This window comes from Suncus etruscus, chromosome 9 (assembly GCF_024139225.1).
Source record: "Suncus etruscus isolate mSunEtr1 chromosome 9, mSunEtr1.pri.cur, whole genome shotgun sequence".
Lineage (NCBI taxonomy): Eukaryota > Metazoa > Chordata > Mammalia > Eulipotyphla > Soricidae > Suncus > Suncus etruscus.
This window is the reverse complement of record NC_064856.1, coordinates 48,257,437-48,262,946: the sequence shown is the minus strand read 5'-3', so window position 1 is coordinate 48,262,946 and position 5,510 is coordinate 48,257,437. Positions and strand designations below refer to the sequence as shown.

General features: G+C 46.8%; 1 non-coding gene across 1 annotated transcript; it reads left to right on the top strand.

Annotated features, from left to right (window-relative positions):
• Nucleotides 1–897: 897 nt before the first annotated feature.
• Nucleotides 898–1,004, top strand: LOC126019630 (U6 spliceosomal RNA). The gene has a single exon (XR_007499263.1). It is a non-coding gene; the product is annotated as a U6 spliceosomal RNA (small nuclear RNA).
• The last annotated feature ends 4,506 nt before the right edge of the window (nucleotides 1,005–5,510 follow it).

Here is a 5,510-nt window from a genome sequence, read left to right as displayed (position 1 = left end):
GCAAAAGCGGTAGGGCGTTTGCCTTGCAATCGTTAACCTAGGATGGACTGCAGTTCAATCCCCCGGCATCCCATATAGTCCCCCAAGTCAGGAGCAATTTCTGAGCACATAGCCAGGAGTAACCCCTGAGCGTCACCTGGTGTGGCAGAAAGAAAGATTAAGAAATCACCTCTGGCAGACTTAGAGGATCATATGGGATGCCAGGGATTAAATCCAAATCAGCCATATGCAAGGCAATGTCCTACTTGCTGTGCTATCACTTTGGCCTGCCCCAAGTGGAATTTTCCTTTTACATAGTTCTTCCAAAAAAAGCATTCTCAGGACTAGATTAATAGTACAGCAGATAAATTACTGCCTTCCACAAGATCAGCTTGAGTTTGATCCCCGGGTCCCTTGAACACCACCAGGATGATTCCTGGACACATAGCTAGGAACAAGCTCTGATTACAGCCAGGTATGGCCACCCAAACAAACAAAAACTAAAAAAAGCTTTCTTTCTTGTTCGTTTTTGTTTGGGGGCCACATGCAGCAATGCTCAGGTGTTACTCCTGGCTCTGCACTCAGAATCACTCTTGGCAGGCTTGGAGATCTTGGGGATAATACCTGGGTAGACCACATGCAAGGCAAACACCCTACCTTCTGCAATCAAGGGCCTTTCTTAGTTTCTCAGTTCTCTCTGACCCCAAAATGAATGCTTTTGGGGCCAGAGAGAACTGAGAAACTAAGAAAGGAACTTGATTGCATGCAGCTATCACTATGACCCTGATTTGAAAGGCTAAGCACCTTTTTGGTCCCTGGTTCCAGGGGTCAATCCTGAACAGAGTCAGAAATAATCCCTTAGCACCATTAGACCCCAAACTCCAGAACAAATACCTCCCCTTAAAAAAACAAAACAAAGTGCTTGCTTCGGTAGCACATATACTAAAATTGGAACAATACAGAGAAGATTAGCATGGCCCCTGCGCAAGGATGACACGCAAATTCGTGAAGCGTTCCATATTATTTTTATTTAAATTCTCCCCAAACCCCACATTTTTTTCAGCATTCTTTCTTTCCTCCCTCTTTTTTGTTTGTTTGTTTGTTTGTTTGTTTTTCAGGCCACACTCATTTGATGCTCAGGGGTTACTCCTGGCTAAGTGCTCAGAAATTGCCCCTGGCTTGGGGGGACCATATGGGACGCCAGGGGATCGAACCGCGGTCCTGATCTTTCCTTGGCTAGCACTTGCAAGGCAGACACCTTACCTCTAGCTCCACCTCACCAGCCCCTCTTCTTTCCTCCCTCTTCCGTACTGTTTACTCCCTGGCTGTCTGGCTGTCTTCTTTAATTTGCAGTGAGAGAAAATAATTTCTGTGTTCCTAGAATCTCAAAAATGTGGAACTGAAGAGATAGTACAGTAGGTAGTGTGCTTGCCTTGTATGCTACCAACCCAAGCTCAATCCCAACACCTTTTATGGTCCCCATAATGCTGCAAAGAGTAATTTCTAAGCACAATCAGGTGTGGCCCCAAAACAAAAACAAATAACCACCTTAAAATAATCTTTCTGGGAACTAAGGAAATAGCTCAAGTGGTAGAATACGTGCTTAGCATGAGCTAGTAGGCTCCAAATTTAGTATTTCGCACTGCAAGATGCTAGTCCAGCACCATCAGGTATGTCCCTACTAACCCCAAGCTCCATTGTCAGCCCATATTAGGCTGCTCTCAAAGAAGTAGCCCCGGGCCCGGAGAGATAGCACAGTGGCGTTTGCCTTGCAAGCAGCCGATCCAGGACCAAAGGTGATTGGTTCGAATCCCGGTGTCCCACATGGTCCCCCGTGCCTGCCAGGAGCTATTTCTGAGCAGACAGCCAGGAGTAACCCCTGAGCACCGCCGGGTGTGACCCAAAAAAACCAAAAAAAAACAAAAAACAAAAAACAAAACAAAACAAAAAAAAAAGGAGTAGCCCCTATGAGAAATATTCACTCTTAGAACAGAAAGACTTATCAGGGACTGACGCTCAGGGGTTACTCCTACTTCTGCATTCAGAAATTGTTCCTGGCAGGCTTGGGGGACCATATGGGATGCTGGGATCCAAACCTGGATCTATCCTGGGTTGGCTGTTTGCAAGGCAAACTCCCTGGCACTGTGTTATCACTCTAGCTCCTTACCAGCTCTCCTTTTCTTCCTCCTCCCTCCGTTTTTAGGCCACACCTAGCAGCGGTCAGGGGTTAATTCTGGCTCTGCGTTCATAAACGGCTCCTGGAAGGCTCCTGTGACCAAATGGGATGCCGTGATCAAGACAGGTCCCTTCAGGGTTGGCACATGCAAGGCAAATGCCCTACCGCTGTGCTATCACTGTGCCCCCTGACCAATTCTTATTTGTTTGTTTATTGTTTTTTGTGCCACACCTGGTGACACTTGAAGGCCACTCCTTGCTATGTGCTCGTAAATCACTCCTGGCTTGGGGACCATATTGGATGCCAGGGATCTAACCGAGGTCTGTCCTGGATCAGACGCATGTAAGGCAAATACCTTACCACTGCGCTATTACTCCAGCCCCTGGCTAATTCTTTTTTTAGTTTAGTTACTGCAATGCTCCATGCACCTTCAGTCTATTCCTTCTACCTAAAGTGCTCCATTTGCTCTTGTTCACTAGCCTCCTCTGTCTTTCTGCTCATATCTCTGTTTTATTGTTTATTCTTCAAACTTTACTGTAAAAGTCAGTAAATGTCTCTGTATCTAATGTGTATCATTCCTGTTGATTCATAAATCCACAATCCCATCGATTCAATTAGCATATGTATAGTGATAATGTGAAAACATCTGGAATTGGGGCCAGAGCAATGTAGTTCAGTGGTGTTTGCCTTGCACATGACCAATCTGGGTTTGACTCCTGGTATCCCATATGGCCCCTCAAAGACTGCCAGGAGTGATCCCTGAGCAGAGAGCCAGGAAGCCCTGAAAGTACTGCTGGATATGGCCCCAAAATAACTCACACTCCACAGTCCCTAAAATAAACCAACATCAAAAGGCTGCTTAGTGGGGCCAGAGTGGTGGTGCAAGCAGTAAGGCATCTCTGCTTTGCCCACGCTAGTCTAGGATGGACCACAGTTTGATCCCCCGTGTGTCTCATATGGTCCCCCAAACCAGGAGCGATTTATGAGTGCATAGCCAGGGGTAATCCCTGAGCATCACTGGATGTGGCCCAAAAACCAAAAAAAAAAAAAAAAAAAAGGGTTGCTTAGGTTATTTTCACCTTTCTTTTTTACCTTTTTGGGCCATACCCGGGTTACACTCAGAGATTACTCTTGGCTATGCGATCAGAAATCACTCCTGGGGGCCGGAGAGAGCACAGTGGTTAGGCGTTTGCCTTGTATGCAGAAGGAGGGTGGTTCAAATCCCGGTATCCTATATGGTCCCCTGAGCCTGTCAGGAGCGATTTCTGAGCGTAGATCCAGGAGAAACCCCTAAGCAAAGCCAGGTGTGACCCCCCAAAAAAAATCACCCCTGGCTTAGGGGACCATATGGAACACTAGGGATCAAACTATGGTCTCCACGGTCTGTCCTAGGTTAGTGTGTGCTAACCTACCGCTTGTACCACCACTCCAGCCCCATATTTTTACCTTTCTATTTTCATTTTGGGGGGGAGGGAGTTGGGCCACACCTGCCGGCACTCGGGTTACTCCTGGCTCTCTGCTCAGAAATCACTCCTGGCAGGCACGGGGATCATATGGGATGCCGGGATTCAAACCACCATTAGTCCTGGGTCAGCACTTGCAAAGCAAACGCCCTACCGCTGTGCTATTTCTCCATTTTCTATTTTCCTTTTCTAACTGCTATGGTTGTTGCTCCTTCATGCAACCCTTGTTTCAGCCATGGCATACTAGGGAAACATCATGCTCTCTAGCTCAGTCTTTGCTCATGTAGTCTGCCCTGTCCTCAAGTAAGTCTATTTGCACACTAGAGCTGACAACTCCTCTTCTGTGCTCCATTAGACCTCGCATGTTCTCTGTTATTGCCCTTCCTACTTTGTCCTGAAATTAGGTAATGCAGGCTCATTTAGTTAAGGATTCTTTTTGTTTTGTTTTGTTTTGTTTTGGGGTCACACCTGGCAGGGGTTACTCCTGGCTCTGCATTCAGAAATCACCCCTGGCAGGCTCAGGGGGCATATGGGATGCTGGGATTCAAACCACTGACTGTCCTAAATCAGCTGCGTTCAAGGCAAACGCCTACCACTGTGCTCCCTCTCCAGCCCCAAGTTAAAAATTCCTGGGCATTGTTTCTGATGGGGTGTTGGTAAAATTCTGTTGGGGCAATGAGTAAAGGGGATTCTGTAGAAAGGGAGTAGATTTAATTTGGTTTGATTTGAGGGAGGAATTCCTGGAGCTGATAAGGAGTTACTCCTGGCTCTGCACTGAGGAATCATTCCTGGCGGTGCTAGAGGGACCATATGGGATGCTAGGGACCAAATTCAGGTTAGCTACGTGCAAGAAAAGCTTCCTTACTCACTGAACTATCTCTCCAGTCCCTAATTTAATTTAGCTTGAGTCAGAGAAAAATCAGCGGTCTTTTCTTGTTCACCCACAAGCATGAACCCTGGAGAATAAGGGAGAAGGAGGTAGAAGAGGCAAAGGGTGAATTATGGACTTTCAGAATGAATGTTTGATTACAATACCTCCCACAGGAAGTTAGTTGTTAATATTCCAGAAATCTTTTCTTTTCTTTTTTTTTTTTTTTTGGATTTTGGGCCACACCTGGTTATGTTCAGCTGTTACTCCTGGCTCTGCTCTCAGAAATCGCTTCCGGCTTGGGGGACCATATGGGACACCGGGGGATCAAACCAAGATCCGTCCTAGGTTAGCGCTTGCAAGGCAAATGCCCTACCGCTTGCGCCACCACTTCAGCCCCAGTATTCCAGAAATATTTGACCAAGACGTTTTTTTTTTTTTTTTAAGAAGTTCTATTTTCTTGTTCATCTTCCCAACCCATAATCACATGCTGAGACTTTGGTGCCTGCTTTGCCCTTGCCCATCAGCTCCTGATGGTTACTACTTGGCTTTGATTCTTTTTTTTGGGGGGGTGGTCACACCCAGCAGTGTTCAGGGATCACTTCTGGCTCTATGCTCAGAAATCGTTCCTGGCAGGCTCAGGGGACCATATGGTATGCTGGAATTTGAACCTCCATCATTCTGCATGCAAGGCAAATGCTGTACCTCCATACTCTCTCCAGCCCCTAGGATTTGATTCTTTTTTTTTTTTTTTTTTTGGTTTTTGGGCCACACCCGGCGGTGCTCAGGGGTTACTCCTGGCTGTCTGCTCAGAAATAGCTCCTGGCAGGCACAGGGGACCATATGGGACACCGGGATTCGAACCAACCACCTTTGGTCCTGGATCGGCTGCTTGCAAGGCAAACGCCACTGTGCTATCTCTCCGGGCCCTAGGCTTTGATTCTTTTCCTATCACTGCATGTTTATTGTATTTGGTTAAATTTCAATTCCTGGGGCAGGTGAGGTGGCACTAGAGGTAAGGTGT